This window comes from Pseudochaenichthys georgianus, chromosome 9 (genome assembly GCF_902827115.2).
Source record: "Pseudochaenichthys georgianus chromosome 9, fPseGeo1.2, whole genome shotgun sequence".
Lineage (NCBI taxonomy): Eukaryota > Metazoa > Chordata > Actinopteri > Perciformes > Channichthyidae > Pseudochaenichthys > Pseudochaenichthys georgianus.
Genome location: NC_047511.1, coordinates 38,597,517 through 38,616,795, shown reverse-complemented (window position 1 = coordinate 38,616,795; position 19,279 = coordinate 38,597,517). Strand labels below are relative to the sequence as shown.

Here is a 19,279-nt window from a genome sequence, read left to right as displayed (position 1 = left end):
GTAAATATAGAAAGTCAAATAGACCGTCTTTTTATTAGTATTATTTAACTGGAATGAATTTACATTTGAAATTATTAATATATACACAAACATTTTTCACAAATGACAGACCTTCAAATTGCCATTTTAAGTCAACATTTCTCTGCATACTTACTCAAGAACATTAAAAAACAACTATATGAGTACAGAGACATATTATCTGAATTGATTAAGGAATGAAATCAATATAAGCAGTTCAACAACATTACTGTATGTACGACCCAGCCTGTCCTCCTACAAAAAACGACCATATAGGTCGATTGTTCAGCAGCTAAATACGACCCAGAGACACGTTTTAAAGTGTAGCGCCTCTAGTGGTCGTGTAAGAAACAACATGCTCCTGTCGATTGCAAACGCTCCGGAGGGTCGTTTATTCACAAATAACCCTCTCTGGAAAATCCTAAATTGTGGAATAGTTTGGCCATTAAAATGTTTTTTTATTAGATTTCTAGCGAGAAGTGTATATTCTACTTTTATAATCCACGTCCAGTGGATGTGTAGGATCTGCAGTTTGATAGATATACGAACATGATTTGAGGTCTCGCCAGGAGAACGTGTACTGTATATGGGGCAACTTCCATGTAAAGTTAGCGTGGGTGAAAACAGTATTTCCGGTCTCGAAGTTTTCATAATAAAACCGGAAGTATTCCCCACACTGTCAAATGATTACGCAGTGATATCTCCATTACTCATCCACTAAAAAACATCAGTTTATCCTTGTTAATTACACAATATTGATTGGTTTAAATTGTGTACAATGCTTTTGTGTTTTTAACCTTCGATTCGGAGAAACAAATTGTTTTTTCGGAGTTTAGACACTACAGAGTTTCCGAAGACACTACACTACCCAGAATCCCCAGCTATCGTTTGGGACTACAACATCCGCCTTGCTTTACAAACCCCGTGATTAGCCCTCAAGCTCTGTGATTGGATATTGGAGTGGCAGTGCGACAAGGTTACGCTGAGCGTCAAAGCTCTTTGAAATGGAATGGAACCACGCCAGACTATCCAAAACTGGACTTGGACGGGTCCAGCCCGGCCCTCCCCCCCAGAATTACACTTGCTGGCTATTGTGTGTTTCGCAACATGTTCTATGGCACGTCTCTACTGGGAAATGTAGTTTTAAAAGACGTTTTCGTATTTCCCACAATTAGAAGTTGCCAGTATTAAACTGTATACATCCCTAGAGGTTTAGGGGACACGAAACACATTGGTGTTATCAAATTTAAAACATATAATTAATACATGGGTGAAAATTGCTTGTGTCCATAATGGGCAGCATTAATACCACATGACAGCTGGTCTTATGTCTGTGACCCCTCCTGTTGTTAATTGATAAGCCTGAAACATGCACTTGTCAAGGTTCAGATGCACATTTAGCAAATATGGCAGTAGCCATCGATCATCTTAAGATAAGATACTTTATTGATCCCAAGTTGGGAAATGTTTTTGTTACAGCAGCATGTACTACTTTGTTCTACTCCACTACAATTCAGAGGTTAACCTGGTATTTTTACTCTACTACATTTATTTGTGTTACTTTGCAGATTCTGATTAATGATGTGAAATATAAACAACCCTTAAATCAGACTTTAGTTACACCTGAGTAAAATTCAGCCTTATCAGTTTGTCTGTTTTGCACATCCTCCTGTTAATATCTTTGGACGTCCTGCACTAAACTGTTTTATTGTAGAGATCACTACAGTATCTTCTAGATATTTTCCATTCTATATTTCTATCATTGACCCCTATTTTGTATGTAGGCTACTCTTAATATTTAAATGTTTTCATCAATAACTAAATAAATATAACTTATTCAACAACTACATTCAATAACGTGCTTTAACCACTAGGAGGTGCGGTTTAGACCAGTGGTCTAGTTAATAAAACATAATAATATCGTACATAATATGACTATTCACTTTATTGTGAGTTTAAAACGGAACGGTAAAGGAAAATACAGTTTCGGTCTCTCGATGTGAAGCTTATGCATTGTACCATGAACCTGTATAGACCTGTAACAGTCAACTGCACGAGGAGTTGGAAAGGTAGTTCAGAAAATCAGTAATATCTTTAAAAACTACAAAAAAGTCCCTTTCTGTCAGCTGTGTAAATACAGACTATCTACTAATTGGATCAAATATAAAAGTCAGCCGAATTAGTGTTGATACTGCAAGGAGACGTATTGTGTGAAAAGAAATGGAAGATGTTGTTTAATTGTTGATATATTTATGGTCCACGTCACGTATTCAGTTTTGGCGGCATCTCTTCCAGTTTGTCAAAAGGTCTTCTGATCAGGGCTCTATAAATACATATCTAGGGCAGGTATGTAATATTTAATGCAGCCGAACCGTGTATTACAATGCCGTTATGTGATGACTTTCAAAGAGAAAAGCAAGAACACTCGGAATAAAGTATTATTATTATTTTGTTTAATGTTTTCCGATTTCATATCACATAAACACCATATCCCGACGTGCATTGCGGCGTGATTTTAGCCTATCAAAACCTCTGAAAAAAGAAACGTGTCTCTCAGAATCGAAAGAGAAAAACCTATGGGAAAAACACAAAAGCATTGTACACAATTTAAACCAATTAATGTCGTATAATTAACTAGGATAAACTGATGTTTTTTTAGTGGATGAGTAGTGCAGATATCACTGTTAAATCATTTGATCATTGGTTTTATTATGAAAACGGCGAGACCGGAAATACTGTTTTCAACCCGTAACTTTACATGGAGGCTGCCGCATATACACGTTCTCCTGACGAAATCTCAAATCATCTTCGTAATATCTATCAAACTATAGATCCTACATATCGACTGGACGTGGATTCTAAAAGTACAATATATACTTCTCGCTAGAAATCTAATCATAAAGCGTTTTAATGGCCAAACTATCCTACAATTTAGGATTTTACAGAGAGGGTTATTTGTGAATAAACAACCCTCTGTAACGTTTGCATTCAACGGGAGCACTCGAGGCCGACAATTTTCAAACGTAATTATAGGTCGTATTAAGCGCTTGAACAAACGACATATTTGGTCGTAATATGGGCTTAAACAATCGACCCATTTGGTCGTATGAGTTGGAGGACTTGTTGGTACGACCAGCTACTTCATCAAATCCCAGATGGGCTGATAGGGGGAAGCCTGTGTAGTCGTGCATCTTTGCCTACAGGCTAAATGGTCTGCAGACCTTCTGGTAGCTACCCACTTCCTCACATATTTTGTGGGGTCCCAAGAGGTAAGAGGAGGTCCAACCATTTGAATGAACATTAGAGCAGAGACATTTTGAGTTTTCAGTTGTGAGCGCATTGATGTTACAACTGCATTCATTTCTGAGAAATCCCTCTCACACTCTGCACTGCTCACAGCAATGGTTTCCACTGCATTCTTAAGCTTTAGAAGGGACATGTGCATCGGCACACTGGCATTCTCCTTAAAGTCCCTATAGCTTTGCTTAACACCAGAGAATCCGATTTTCAAAAGAGTGCATAGCTCTCTTATTTCACACTCACCATACATTGGGCTTGGCCATGTCTTTGTATCAAGAACATTGACCTTTTGAAAGAGGGATTCCTCTTCACTGAGTATGGCCGGTTATTTTTTGCAATGTAGTATGCCGTTCTAAAGACATTATGGGTGGAAGCCAACATTTCTTTTTGAGTTTTTAGAAAGCTTGATTTTAAAGCTTCTTCATTTTGTCTTTTTACCATGTCCTGTGCTAATTTGTGACTCTGTGAGACACTATGTTCATTTATTTTCTTTCTCAAAGATTTCATTTGCTTCTCATTGCTGTTGCCATATGGGCCTACCCTACAGTTCTGCCATTCATTAGAGAATGAGCACCTCTGTTTCCCTGTTCTCATTGCCCCAAGGGATCCCGCTTCCCTGCATGATTTGCATCCTATTTTTTTATTTCCAACTATTAGAAATGTATATTTCTGTGTAAAATATTCCAGCAGTCAGGCAAGTTGTCAGCCTTTCCTACACTGCTTCCCTGCTCTGCTCCTCTGTCCTCCTCAAACTGCTCTGCTCTCCTCAGCCTGCTCTACTCCTCTCCTCAAGTTCCTCCACTCCCTTCCCTTCTTTACGCTGCTCTGATCCTCTCTCTTTTCCAAGCTGCCCTGCTCACCCATCACCTGCCTTGTTCTGCTAAACTCTGCATTTAAATGTAGGATAATTGACAAAGGAACTTATGGTGAATAAATAAGATACAAATGGCTTTGACACGCTAAGTAGCAGTGATGTCTTGCATACCTTTTAAAGAAGTCTGTAACTTTCCTCCTTTTTGCTTCACTCATTTCTGCATCATGCCTCACTTTAAAGTCTGAATTTTCAAAGAGAAAGGAAATAAATATATGCATATCTCAGCTTTATGCACACACATACATAGCATCAGGCTGGGGCCAGTTGTTTCATGAGAAGGGTACAATAAAAGCAGGTTAAATTGACAAAGACAGTATAAAGTAATTTTGTAAAATACAATAATTGGTATTTGTTTTGTTAAATTTAAGTGACAATTTAATTAAAAAACATAAACAGTATTTGCTTTTATAAGGTAATGAACAGTTTAATCTCCACTGTACATCCGGGTCTCTGATTTGATTTAATTCCAATAAATCGTAATATTGTAACCTTTTTTTTGGAGGGTTTGCCCCCCCCCCCATAGAACCGCCCCTGCATAGCATGGTTTAGAAAACGGGCGCTCTGCACGGAAGAACCGCAGCAGAGTCCCGCGGGAGGTGCTGCGGTGTAAAGCTCACGATCGGAGCAGAGACACACGTTCACTGACAAAGCCGACAAACTATAGCTGGTCGCAGAGATCTGCTATTCTAAAATAAAGTCAACAATATCGACCATTGGCTGGTGTCTTTCTCTTAGTTTAAGAAACGCTTGATTTGATCAAAAGTTAGTCAAACAAAAAAACGTTATTTAACTTAAATGGTAGTCGAACGTAAAACCAGAATATCAGACGAATTCATGTTAAGAAACCTGTCAGCGTATTACCTATTTTTCTCCACACTTTTTCCCGGATTCACCTGTCACTCTGCTGGCTGTCTGTGTGACTGACGGAAGAGACTGTGTGGTCGCCGATCAGCCAAGTAGATTTGAAGAAAATAAAGAAAGGGGAAACCCGCGAAAAATTTGAAAAGTGCAAGTCATCGTCTCGTCATTTTATGTATGTTCCCTACAGCTAGAAAGAGTGTTTTATTGATTTTTCAGAACCTTAAACATATAGAAAGAAAAGTTTTAAGCATACATTGTTAAAAATATGCGAGGGGCATGACGTCAAAGCATTTTCCTATGTGCCGGTGCTTAGCCCCGGACAGCCCCGGCCCAATTTAACCCCTGTGTGGACGAGACTCACATAATATTCACAAAGCACTTTTCGAAAATGTTTTAATAAATACTCAAAACTCGAAACAAGAAATTAGCTTGAAAGGAATAGACACACACATACAGTAAAAGTTCAAATTAACAATCCAGATTTGGGAATGTAACTTTGTGTTATGGAAAAACTGTAACGTAACACATTAAGAGGGAGAGCATTTTCAGAATATAATTTCTTAAAGTGAAGCGCTGCAGCTCTCTAATCCAAAAGTATTATATTATAAATGTATGCAGCATTTACAAATAAATATGAACAAGACATTTATTCATGACGAAAATGATTATTGACGAATAAATGACAACGCAAAATGTGTAATATGTGTGAAAACGTTTTTCTCGGGTTAACTACCCCTAAGAGTTTCTGTTCTTCTGTGAAAAACAAGATTCATAACACGGTGAAAGCATGCAACTTTGATTTTCTACATTGATTTTTTGATTGACAGGTTATTTCTTTCGCTGATCATCATTAATTGGCAGACTTTAACAGGGATGCTGAGTGAGAACGCGGAAGAAAAGATGGGAATTCCGGACAACAAATGGGCGGTAATGAAGCAACACACCGGCTATAAATTGTCCGACAATTTACACGTATGCAGCACACACTTCTGAGAGTGGCTGAAGATTTGCACCTCTTGCTTCACTGACTGGATAATATTTGTCTTTTTTGCAGCAATGAAGGGTTTTCTGTGCCTGTTGGCTGCAGGGCTTTACCTTAGCTTGCAATGCCAGGTGAATGCTGGTGAGTGCTTCCACCGTCCTCTTGCTTACAAAAGCCACTAAGATATATTTAAATATTTGACTTATTGTACTTTTTTTTTAGATCAAGACCTTTCTTTCTGCCCTGCTTTCAATTGAACTATTCATAGGTTACATAGCTTGTATTCATGTTTTTTTTATACCTGTGTTATTTGCTTGTTTAATGTTTATTTTATCCTCCTTCTCTTTATAATGACAGTTTTTAAATGTCATTTTATAATGTGTTCCGCTGTACTATTTCTTAATGATCCTAATGTTTTTCATTTTTGTAAAACACTATGAATTACCTTGTGTTGAAAGGTGCTATATAAATAAACTTGCCTTGATTCAGAAATAATTATCCCAGTTCAAATGTTTGAGTTTTATGTTACAGTATTGTATCACAAATATATCTTGTAAAAGTCTTTGATGTGGCATTTCAGAATCGTATTTGAGAAGAGATGAGATTGAGAGAATTGTGATCGCAGCCAAGGCCAATGTTGACTCAGTTTACGAACACTCCAGAAAAGTGTGAGTGTACAAACCTTTTTGAAGAACTAAATCGAAGTTCCTATTAATGTATGAATTCATCAATGTTGTCTCTGCTCACCACACAGGAGCATTGATCGCGTGAGGCGGAATGTAGTGAGTCCCTCAGACATTCTGCGGACGTTGAAGCAGCCTGTTGGGCTGACCCGAAATGCAGTGCGCGCTGCAGACTACATGCATTACGCCGTGGAGCTGATCCAGAAGTCTTTGAACAGACGACGAAGACGCTCCATCAATGCCACAGGTGTGCAACATTTACAGCTCCCCGTCACTTTCCTTAGAAACATCTGTATATCGTTACGTTTTTTGTTTTCTTTGTATTGTTTCTGTTCTGATTTTATGTAAAAGGTCTTTGAGCATTAGGAAAAGCGCTATACAAATCCGATCTATTATTATTATTATTATTATTATTATTATTATTATTATTATTATTATTATTATTATTATTATTGTTATTAAAGTAGTAGACTTACTCACTATACTTAAGTAACATTTTTTGGTACTTTATTTGAGTATATCCATTTTTGGCTATACATTGTACTTCTACTCCACTGCAATTCAGAGGTAACTCGTGTATTTTGAATACACTTTAGTTATACCTGGAGTAAATTCACAAGCTACCCTGAAGAATACAACGATATTAAAACAGTTGCACCTCAACCATCTTTGATAGACACATGAATGCATCAATAAATAAACAAAACATACAGTATTCTGAAATGGGCCAATCTGCATAATGAGAAGTTATACTTTTGAAGTACATTTTGATGCAAACACTTTGCTACTTTTACTTTTACTTTTTTATTGGAGAACTTTAACTTGTAGATTACTACACTCTTGTACTTCTACTTTTACTCAAGTACAAGATCTGAGAACTTTTCCCACCTCTGCAGCTGAGTCGCTGATGTTTCTTACTTAATTTAGATCTGATCCCTGAGGAGACTCTGGAGGTCATCGCTGATCTGACAGGCTGCTCCCCCCGACATCGGACCCCTTCCTGCAAGGCGAGTTTCTATTCGCCGTATCGCACAGCAAGCAGCACCTGCAACAACCAGTGAGTCAACTATTAAATAGAAACCTTACATTTATTTCCCCTGACTATAGGTGTGGACAACTGCACATATAGCTTTCATACTACTAACTCATGAGTAGTTTGATTCTGTTTTTGTTTTCATGTTACTGTATGTATTGGTTGTAAGCAGCTGCCTAGGTTTCCCACCTATCATTTTAATTAAATAAATTAAAAAAAACATATAAGATGAGCACTAATTCATTTATTATTTCTTGCATATAGGGAATACCCCCTTTTTGGCTCCGCCAATACACCTTTCACCCGCTGGCTCCCTGCTGAGTACGAGGATAGTACTTATAAACCAAGAGGCTGGGATAATAACACTATCGACAATCACTTTCTGCCATTGGTAAGAAACCTTAACATATGGTCAATGACAATGAAGAAAAGACGAATGTAGTACTACTAGGTGCTCACTGTCTACACTGTGTCTTCAGGTATTGGACGTGTCAAACCGAATTCTGGCAACAGCAAACGATGACGTGACAAGCGATCCACTCTACACATTCATGGTGACCATCTTTGGCCAGTGGACAGACCACGACCTGAGCTTCACCCCTCACTCGCCTGTTATCCGCTCATTCAACAACGGGATCGACTGTGATGAGAGCTGTGATCTCACAGAGCCCTGCTTCCCCATTGAGGTCAGTGTCATTAGAAAAAAACAGACATCATTGAATTTAAACTGAACTGAAATAATTGTAAATCTTGAACTCTGTCTTTGTCTGTCTTATCCAGCATTAAATGTGCCTCTCTACACACACACACACACACACACACACACGCACGCACGCACGCACGCACGCACGCACGCACGCACGCACACACACACACACACACACACACACACACACACACACACACACACACACCCACACATTGAATGCTAACTACTTCTCGTCTCCCCAACAGATTCCTAGCAACGACCGGCGTTTTGGCGAAGACGCAGAGTGCATGCCTTTCTTCCGCTCGGCGGCAGGTTGTGGTTCTGGACGAACGGGCCACATCTTTGGTTCCAGCACCACCCGTCAGCAGATGAACGCTCTTACAGCTTTCATTGATGTAGGTCAGGTGTATGGTTCAGATCCTAGCAAAGCTCGCTCACTTCGGGATCTCAGTTCAGATGATGGCCTGATGAGGGTCAACAAAATGTACAATGACGAAGGCCGTGAGCACCTGCCCTTCTCCGACATGGTGTCCAACATTTGTGCCAACCGAGCTCGCATAACTAATGATGTTAATGCAGAGGAGGTGCCCTGCTTTCAGGCTGGTGAGTGGCAGCAAACACACTGATGTACAAATGTTGAACGTGTTAGATCATTCCAAGCATTGCACAGGGCTGACAGCTCTTTTTCTCACATTTTATCAACTTTCAAGGTGATGAGCGTTCCAATGAAAACATTGCGTTGACCACTTTACACACTCTGTTTTTGCGTGAGCACAATCGGCTGGCCCGTGCTCTGGCACAGCTGAATCCTCATTGGGGCGGAGAAAGGCTCTACCAAGAGGCACGCAAAATCATGGGAGCATATCTCCAGGTTAGGAATTGGTTTAGCTGAATCGCTTACAAAAAGTTTCAATGACGATTTAAGGGATCGTTATTATGCATAGTTCATTAAAATGTTTTCTGTCTTTCAGGTTATCACTTTCAGAGACTACTTGGCTCACATTGTTGGTCCAGACTTCATAGCCAACCAGCTGTCCACCTACCCTGGTTATGATGACAGTGTTGACCCCAGCATCTCTAATGTGTTCGCTACTGCTGCTTACCGATTTGCTCACCTGATGATTCCGCCTGTTATGCCTCGTTTGAATGAGCAATTCGTTGAACACCCCACATACCCCAGCCCTATGCTTCACAGAGCCTTCTTCACACCGTGGAGGATCATTTGATTTTTTGATTTTGATATACTTTATTAATCCCCGTGGGGAAATTGTTTCTCTGCATTTGACCCATCCTAGTGTTAGGAGCAGTGGGCAGCCATTTTGAACAGCGCCCGGGGATCATCTTTGAAGGTTTGGCCAAGATCTTTAACTTGTTTGTTGTTACCTAATCAGAGAATGAGTTCAGACCCTAAATGATCTATTGTGTTCCTCAGGTGGTCTGGACCCAATTCTGAGGGGCCTTGTGGGTAGTAAGGCCAAGCTGAACACGCAGGATCAAATGATGCCTGAAGAGCTAAGGGACAGGCTTTTCAAATTCACCAACACGTTGGCTTTGGATCTGGCTGCCCTTAACATGCAGAGAGGCAGAGACCATGGAATCTCTGGTAATTTAGTTTTTATACCTATATATTGTTTAGGAATAAAATAATTGTTCCTACAGGTATTAAAGATCACACACCTAAAACATGGCAACAATTTAACGCTGTGTACTTCCTTATAGGCTACAACAAATGGCGCCAGTTCTGTGGGCTTTCACAGCCCAGTAACCTGGTAGAGCTGGCTGAAGTGTTAAACAACACGGTTCTGGCCACCAAATGTATGGATCTCTATGGAACACCTGGAAACATCGATGTGTGGCTTGGAGGAGTGGCTGAGCCCTTTGTCCCTGGAGGAAGAGTGGGACCTCTCTTTGCCTGCCTGATTGCCACTCAGTTTGAGAAGATTCGCAAGGGAGACCGGTATGTTACACAACTGACATTGCTCACAATGTGGAAGATGGTATGTGTTGTTATTCTTTTTTACATTCAATATTGTTATATTTTAACAAATTGTCCAATTTCAGACTTTGGTGGGAGAACGATGGAGTGTTCACTGACGCCCAAAGAGAGTCACTGAAAAAGACGTCACTTGCCCGAATCATCTGTGACAACACTGGTATAACTGAAGTCCCAGAAAAACCCTTCCAGTACCGTCCTCGAGGACCGGGTTACACCCCATGTGCGAACATCGAAACTTTTTACCTTGATGCATGGAAGGATGATGGTTAGTATTTGTCCTGAAATCTGACACAGTAAACTAAACAAGATCAGTGCCAACATTATAATCCTTGAAAAAATACTGACTGTTTCCCCTTTTTATTACCCAGGATCTGACCGAAATGGATCCGCAGATAAAACTACAGCTTATGCATTTTTACCCTACGTTTAGAATTATAACTTTAAAATGGTTGTATGGAAAGGTCCTGTTGGTATAATTGTACTCATGTCTGTTTTTTATTCAGGACCCCGAGGGCAACATGGTCTGAATGGCGCTTCTGGACCCCCTGGACCCCCTGGACCCCCCGGGCCTCCAGGCACCATGTTTAACTCTGCCTTCTCCATGAGACTCGGTAACCTCCTCAAAGCCGGCGGACCCTTGAAATTTTCCGATGTCATCTACAATGGACAGAAAAGCTATGACATCACAACTGGGTATTTTACGTGTGAGTATCCGGGTGTTTATGAGTTTCAGTTCCACGCCACCGTTTACAACCGTGAGGCCACTTTGGATCTGATGCGCAATGGAAAAAGGATTCTGCACTCATTCACCACCATGCAGAGCGGTTACATCTCAGCAAGTGGCAGCATGATCATCAAGCTTGAGAAGCAGGACCAGGTCTATCTTGTGTCTGACTATGCTGTCAGCGGCGGTCTGACCGCTGACAGTTCCTTCTCAGGGCATTTTCTGTTTACTGAGTAAAAAAATGTTCTTCAGCTGTAGACCCATGACATCCTAAAATGAGTGCAAAAATATGGTCCTATATGAAGCCCTTAAATGTTGCCGATGGATGATATAATATACCTTTCCATTTTCTATTGTGGTTTTACTGAATTGCGCCGAAATCCAAGGCAGGACAAGCCTTACATTTTCAGATTTTACATTTTCAGAGGTTCAAGTGAAGCAGAGCTGTCCCGAGAGTTAGTTGAAGTAATTATAGTGCTCTACTTATATCTATAAATGGAGAAAAAGCCCAGTGTTGAGAACTTCATAGTATGAAGTAAATACTTAAAACGACAGTTAATTATAAATCATATATGATCAATCATATTCTTGTATGAACCCATAGTGAGAATGCTTCTTGATGGTTTTTGAATATGTATGTATGCTTACAATTTTAGTTGGTGCTGTTTGATAACTTTGCGTTTTAAAAAGAGGGTGTTGACAGCTTCATAGTATGTTGAATACTTAAAACGAAAGTTAGTTATAATTAAATATAATCAATTATATTCTTGTATAACCCACAATGAAAATGCTTCATATTTTAGGTTTTTCTATATTTACAGCATAAACAAAACAAAGTGGTTTGTTTAGTTGAGTGTAAGGCCTAAAAATGATTTATGCCCTAATCTCTGATAAGAGAGTAGGCAGTTTCTTCCCTCTCCTCTCACAGCAGGGAGGGGGGCTCCGGACTTAAGCAGAAACACATTGAGGCCTCAAAAAAGGTGGTTATGTCATAGTCATAGAATATGTCTAGTCATGTTTTGTTTTACACAAACTTGGGAAGGTGTGTCTTATGCCAGAGCCAATAGAATATGTTGGTTGGGTATAGAGGAGGTGTTTGTGGGTTTTCTATCCGGTTTTTTGAGCATATAAAGACTGGCTTTTTTGGATTTTCGAGGGGAGAGGGGGGGAAACCCCTGGTATACTCTCTCCCGGTAAGCTCTGTCCTTCAGAGCTGGGTTAATAGCTGTAGTGGGAAATTTTATTATTATCATTCTTATTATTATCCTTATTATATCTTTCATATGTTTAAACCAAATGCTTCTTATTTCCTCTTGTTGTGCTTTTACCATTATTATTCTATTATATTCTCCTATGAGTTTCCCAGTCTCTGCAAGGCCACAGCTGTTTCAGCAGACTGGGAGACTCATACACAGTCACACAAAGTTCCGTTATGCTATCTACTCAAGGCCACTGGGTGTCTCATCAACAATCTGACTGTGTGAACCCAGATTGTTCTCTTTCCCACTCCTTTTCTATATAACCTTTGCTTTTCCATTGTTCTGCGCACTCTCGCGCAGACTATCTTATACTCTGTGCGACTTGTGACATTATTATATTATTATATCGTGTATTTGAAGCTTCAAATAAATAACCAAAAGACAGCTTTGCTTGATTCACCATTTATTTGTATTGTTCATTTGACTTGTACTCTCCAGCGCTGTGTTGGGTCCTAGATTTCCATAACAAATGGCGTTGTCGGCAGGATCTCTGTATGTTTGATCGGGGAAACCTCTGGACGCTTGGATCCTCCTCTACCCCGACATAAAACGTACGGGACGAGGGGACCAGCGCGAGGGGTGGAACCGATTGACTTCACGAGATCCAACGAACTCAAAGGGCTTACAATACTCGGTGAGATGTGCAAAGTCTAAATTGTTTAAAGTTAAACGTAATTAAAACTCCATGACATCAGGAGAGGGACTGCTCGAAAACAGAGATATTTGGCATATCTAGCATCGACGGATGAAAAATAGTGTTTTGGTGACACGGAGTGTTTTGGTGACACTTTAATAGTGTTTTGGTGACACGGAGTGTTTTGGTGACACTTTAAAAGACTTTGCTATGGGGGCAAAGCAGGGGGGGGGGGGGGGTATGTACAGCCTCCTGAGGGTCCGATAGTTGGTGAAGAAAGTCTGTCTAAATTAAATATATGGACGGAAATGTTCGGATTTCCTAAGGGAGGTTCTTTGAGTAAATTAAAAATCAAAAACCTAAGAGATAAATTACAAGAGTATGGAGATGGGATGAAAAAGAAGAGTACAATTAAAGTAAAAGACTTGGAAAAACTGGACACTCATAGAAAGTGTTTATAATACTGGGGAGTAAAAAAAAGGCAGTTGGCCTTGGGGATTAAATAAAATATTAAGGTTGAAAATGAATGTGAAGAAAAGAAATACATTATTTCCAAAAGACATGTAAACCCCAGACATCTCTGTGTCCTTCCATTGCAGGCCTGAATGACCTCTCCTCGACTGGGTATCCCTTCCCTCCTCCGGCGTACAACCCTGGCAATCTGGTTGGAACACCTCAACCACCTCCACTACAAGCCCCAGCCATGCAGTCAGCGTCAACTCCAAGCTCGACAACAGCGGGATAAACAAACCCGATGCCCTAGGAGACCAAGCAGGTGTTTGGGAAACAAACCTCAGTAATGCCTTTCTCAACGGACTCACAGACACAGCGCAAGCTAAACAAAATGCTGGCCGCTCACAATACCGAGGGAGAGGCAGAGGAGGTTTTCAGAGGCAGAGGACAAGAAGCAAGACGTTCATTTGAAGAAAGATGTTTCCAAGTGTGGAAGTGTTGAACATTGGATTATGGGACTGCTCACAGAACACTGGAGTGGAGGCAGAGGGGGACAGCAGGGAAGGGGCCCAATCGAGCGAGATGGAAATTCAGCCAGCAGCATCAAACCAGGGAAGTGACACACACACACACACACACACACACACACACACACACACACACACACACACACACACACACACACACACACACACACACACACACACACACACACACACACACACACACACACACACACACACACACACACACACACACACACACACACACACACACACACACACACACACACACACACACACACACACACACACACACACACACACACACACACACACACACACACACACACACACACACGCATCATACATGCTATTGAGAAATTAGAAGAATTAGAGGACATGTCTGTAATTAAAAAGGGTACATATTTGAAATATGACAGTGAATGTTTGCGTTAAGAAATGTCCCACACATTTTTGGTTGATTCTGGGGCTACACATTCTGTGGTAAAAAAGGGTAGATTTGCCTGAATGCAAATTTAGTGATAGATTTATTCATGTGCTGGGTTTATGAAAAGGAGAAGTTTCTGTACCACTTCAGAGTGGAGATAACGGTGTTGACAGTAACAGTTATTTTATCATCTGTCTGCCCAATACATTTACTGGGCAGAGATCTGGTTCTCTGGTTCGGCTTGGACCTCATTTTTCCACAAATGAGGGTCTTAAAGTCCGACAGCCATCTCCTACGATGGTTCAAAAAAGTGTCATTTGATGATAAAGAACTGGTGAATGTGTATCAATGGGCTGCTGACATATCCTGATTTTCAGGAGTTGTTGCGTTTGACTGATCAACGTGGTTTTCCACCTGCTGTGTGGAAACTTCTCATTTTGCATTGTACTGCTAACGTGGTTGAAAGATCCGCGTAACTGCTATGATGAGAGTTTTACTGTTAGAATGTGTGAATGATGAGCTCATATTTAAAAATGTATTGGAATTCGCTGGGTGACGTGTCTCTGTTAGACTCACACACACACAAGACACAACCAGCTGTGTCAAATCCCAGGGGCGGTCCACACATTTCACTAGCCAGGGGGCCCCACTGATAGATGGAGGGATTTGGGTCCAATCGTTAAAGATTGGGAGTCAGTCACTGATTGGGCACCTACACACACAGAATATGTCATGTACTCTATGTCACGTGACGTGTATCAAAGGAAAATGCGCACGAACGTAGCCGTTCTGCGCACATTGCTGTTGGTTGAGGATAAGGTAATTCTCATATCTCTGAGCTTCCTGCCGCGCTTTCAGATGTGCCATACTCACTCTGGGCAGCTCACAGATATGACGTAGGGTTAATGTCCACGTTCACGTACCGTACCCATTGAAACGTGAAACTGTTGATGGCCAGTGTTTACCTCTCTGCTTAAACAAGGGGTCATTATTCCGTGTAACGATTCCAGTGTTTCCTGTCAAAAAGATCAGAGACAAACCTCCTGACGAGTGGAGATTTGTCCAGGATTTACGATGTAAATGCAGCTGTGCATGCACGCTCGTCCGGAATTCTTATCTGATTACTCCAAAAGTTCCAGCCTCTGCAACATATTTACTGCCATAGATGTCTCAAATGCATTTTTCAGTGTTCCGGTACACAAAGACAGTCAATTTTTGTTCACATTTGAATATAATGGTAAACCTTACACATTCACACGTTTGTGTTAAGGCTAAATGGTCATGTCATTTCAGGAGAGGGGAAAACGCTTTCAGATAAGCGTATTGCATTGCTCTGCCAAAACCTGTCACTAAGCGACAGATGATGTCATTCTTGCGTATGTGTTCATAACACACGGCTGTTGTTATGCTTGCTGTGACGTTACATTAGTCCGTTCTCTGCTTGTAATTATGGCGTTACAAGCTTCAAAGTTGTATTTATCATCTGAATTTGTCGAAACAAGTTTAATATTCTGAAAGCAAATACTTTGAAGATGTATAAGTGAGGTGTCTTGAGTAGTCAAAATTACCTACAAATCATTGTACACACGTGTACATATTATTCTATTTTTATGCAGCTCTGTGTGATTTTGTAGCTACAATTCAGACTAATATACTACCAGAAGTGGAATAAGTACTCAGATATTGTACTTGAGTAAAAGTAGAAGTACCAGAGTGTTACAGTAACAGTCCTGCATTCAAAATGTTCTTCAAGTAAAAGTAGAAAAGTATTATCAGAATATAGTGAAAGTAAAGACAGTAAAAGTAGTCGTTGTGCAGATTGGTCCATTTCAGAATAATATATCTGATATGTTTTATAATGATTGATCATGAAAGTGTTCTCAAAGCTGGTGAAGGTGCAGCTAGTTTGAATGGCTTTGTATTCTGCAGGGTAGCTGGTGGATTCACTCCAGGTGGAACTAAAGTCTGATTTAACACTTGATTATATTTCACATCATTCATCCACATCTGTGAAGTAACTAAAGGTATTAATACATGTAGTGAAGGAAAAGTACACCATGTACCTATGACTTATGTTCACTTCCAACCTAAAAGGACCTAAAAAATAGTAATCAATAATGTATTGAAAAGTTTATTTGCTGATTGGTTTTTATATCGGCTCAGACAGGTTATATGGGAGGCCCAGTCTACGTACACTCTAACAACAAATGCCTTGGCTTAACAAAGAAAATCAAGGCAATAGGTTGCATCGATGGTTATTGAGTTAAGACAACTTCTATTGAAATGTTGTTAAAGCAACAAAGTTATTTGGGTTAGGGGAGAAGGCTTTTCCTCTGCAATCAGAGGTGTTTTCAATTACCACTCACTTAATAATTGGTAGCATAAACACACGTTTTTAAGTTGATTACTCCAAAAGTTCCAACTTGTTTTACCGTATGATTTAAATCTAATCTTAAATTGTATGTACTTAATTACCACATGTTGAACATGAACACATGTTTTTAAGTTGACAACTATTTATAAATTAAGTTGCTCCAAATAATATTGTATCAATAGGGTTTTTCTCTTAGCTTTTTCATGTTTTTGCCTTTAAAGAAAGAAATTAATTGATTCCACAACAAAAATATTAGGCAATTCATTTTTTTTGAACTGCAGGTGTTTATTTCAACACATGATGTTTCAAAAGGAGAGACTTCATTTAGTTTGAATATTGCCTGAAGACGGTTGACGTAATTTCCATTGTGTGCACACCTAGACCGGACTTAAAGACAGACAGGTTTTTTTTTATTGTTTGGACTTAAAAGACGTTCCTCTGACCAACGCTGACCTCATTTTGTATGTTGATGGGTCTGCCTCTCGCGACCAAGGGGGCACTAATTTATTTGTTTGTTTTTTTTTGTTGTTTTTTTTTTTTCCTGTTGTTTCAGATTCTGCTGTACTCCGTTCTGGACCGCTTCCATGTCACCTCTCAGCACAGGCAGCAGAGCTCATCGCACTAACTGAAGCCTGCACGTTTGCAGAAGGCAAAACCGTGACTATTTACACTGACTCATGCTTTCGGGGTAGTACACAATTTTGGGGCTATTTGGAAGTGTAGACAATTTCTTAAATCTGATGGCAAACCAGTACTTAACCATGTGCTGGTTGCAGGCTTACTAGACGCCATTCTGCTCCCATCTGAGGTTGCAGTCTGTAAATGTGCCGCACACGCAAGCAGTACAGACCCAGTTTCCCTAGGAAATGCGTCTGCTGACTCAGCCGCAAAGGCAGCTGCCCTGATTCCTCTCGCACCTCACGCACACTCATTTGTTAAAATCCCTGTCTCCTCCTTTACTGACAAAATGTCATCACTAACTTCCATGCAGCAGCTAGCTACGCCAGTTGAGAAAGCTCAATGGAAGGCTGCTGGGGCTGTTTTTTGGGTTGGCCCAAATTCCAATCCATGTCTTCCCAGACATTTTTTTCCCTCATTTCGCTAAGTTGACACATGGGTGGGATCATGTGTCAAAAGGGGGGATGTTAGAGTCTATAAATCAGGAGTGGTTCACAAGGGGGTTCACAGTAACAGCTCAAAAGCACTGTGAAGCATGCCTAATCTGCATCATGCAAAATTACAAACTAGCAAAATGCTGTGCAGACACAGGTCTGTCATGGACACAAGCTCTGCCCATTGTGCTGATGTACATGAGGATGCGGAAAAGAACACGGAGTCAACTCAGCCCATTTGAAATCCTATGCTAATCCAGATTGGACTCAAGGCTCCAGGATGTCCTCCTCCCTCCACAACTGTGTGTGAGGATGCTATGTTGTCATATTGTGTTAACCTATCATCCACTTTAGCGACTGCCACTGGTCCACTTCACCGCCTTCAACCGGGCGACTTCGTGCTGGTCAAGGATTTCCGGAGAAAGAGCTGGAAATCCAATCGTTGGCAGGTCCCTACCAGGTGCTTCTCGTCACCCAGACAGCGGTCAAGGTCGCCGAGAGAGCTACATGGGTCCACGCCAGCCACTGCAAGGTCGTGGTCACAGGAAAGGAGAAACGATAGAAACAGATGACAACAAGTGACATGTCCAAGTCCCCAACAGATGACTACAAGTGACATGTCCAAGTCACCAACAGATGACAACAAGTGACATATCCAAGTCACCAACAGATGACAACAAGTGACATGTCCAAGTCACCAACAGATGACAACAAGTGACATATCCAAGTCACCAACAGATGACAACAAGTGACGTGTCCTAGTCACCACCAGCACCACACTTGCACTACATACACCAAAACACACTACACACAAGGTGTCACGAGCGAGTGCCAGCTGAGCGGTTCCATATGCTCTCTGGTTCCTCGTTTGTGTTATCAGTGTGCGAAGTCTGACGGTCCGTGTCACGAAATCGACCGAGAGAATACACTCACACACTCCATGGAACATTTCCCCCTCGTGATGAGGGCTCGCCTGGAGAGACGACAACGTAACCGTGAGCAATGTGAATGCTACTGGAGAGCCTGGACAATCATAGAATGGTTCCTCTGCATACTTGCCATGATAGTTGTGTTAGGACTAGTCCTATATTTTATGTATCCATTTCAGCACACAGCATGTCAGCCAAAATCGAGGTATCTAAGAGGTACATGGGGAAAGCAGGGCGAACCAACTTTATTTTATTTTGTTGTCTGTATGTATGTATCCGGCGCCGACCCGTGTGGCACATTTTACATAGACATCGCGCCCAAAACTCAGACCCCGGAAAAGCGTAAGCAACCTTTGACGCCACTGTTGACATCCATAGGTACATCTA

The 19,279-nt window shown here is 40.8% G+C and overlaps 1 pseudogene; it reads left to right on the top strand.

Annotated features, from left to right (window-relative positions):
• The first annotated feature begins 5,968 nt into the window (after positions 1 to 5,968).
• Positions 5,969 to 11,454, top strand: LOC117452804 (eosinophil peroxidase-like; annotated as a pseudogene).
• Positions 11,455 to 19,279: the final 7,825 nt, after the last annotated feature.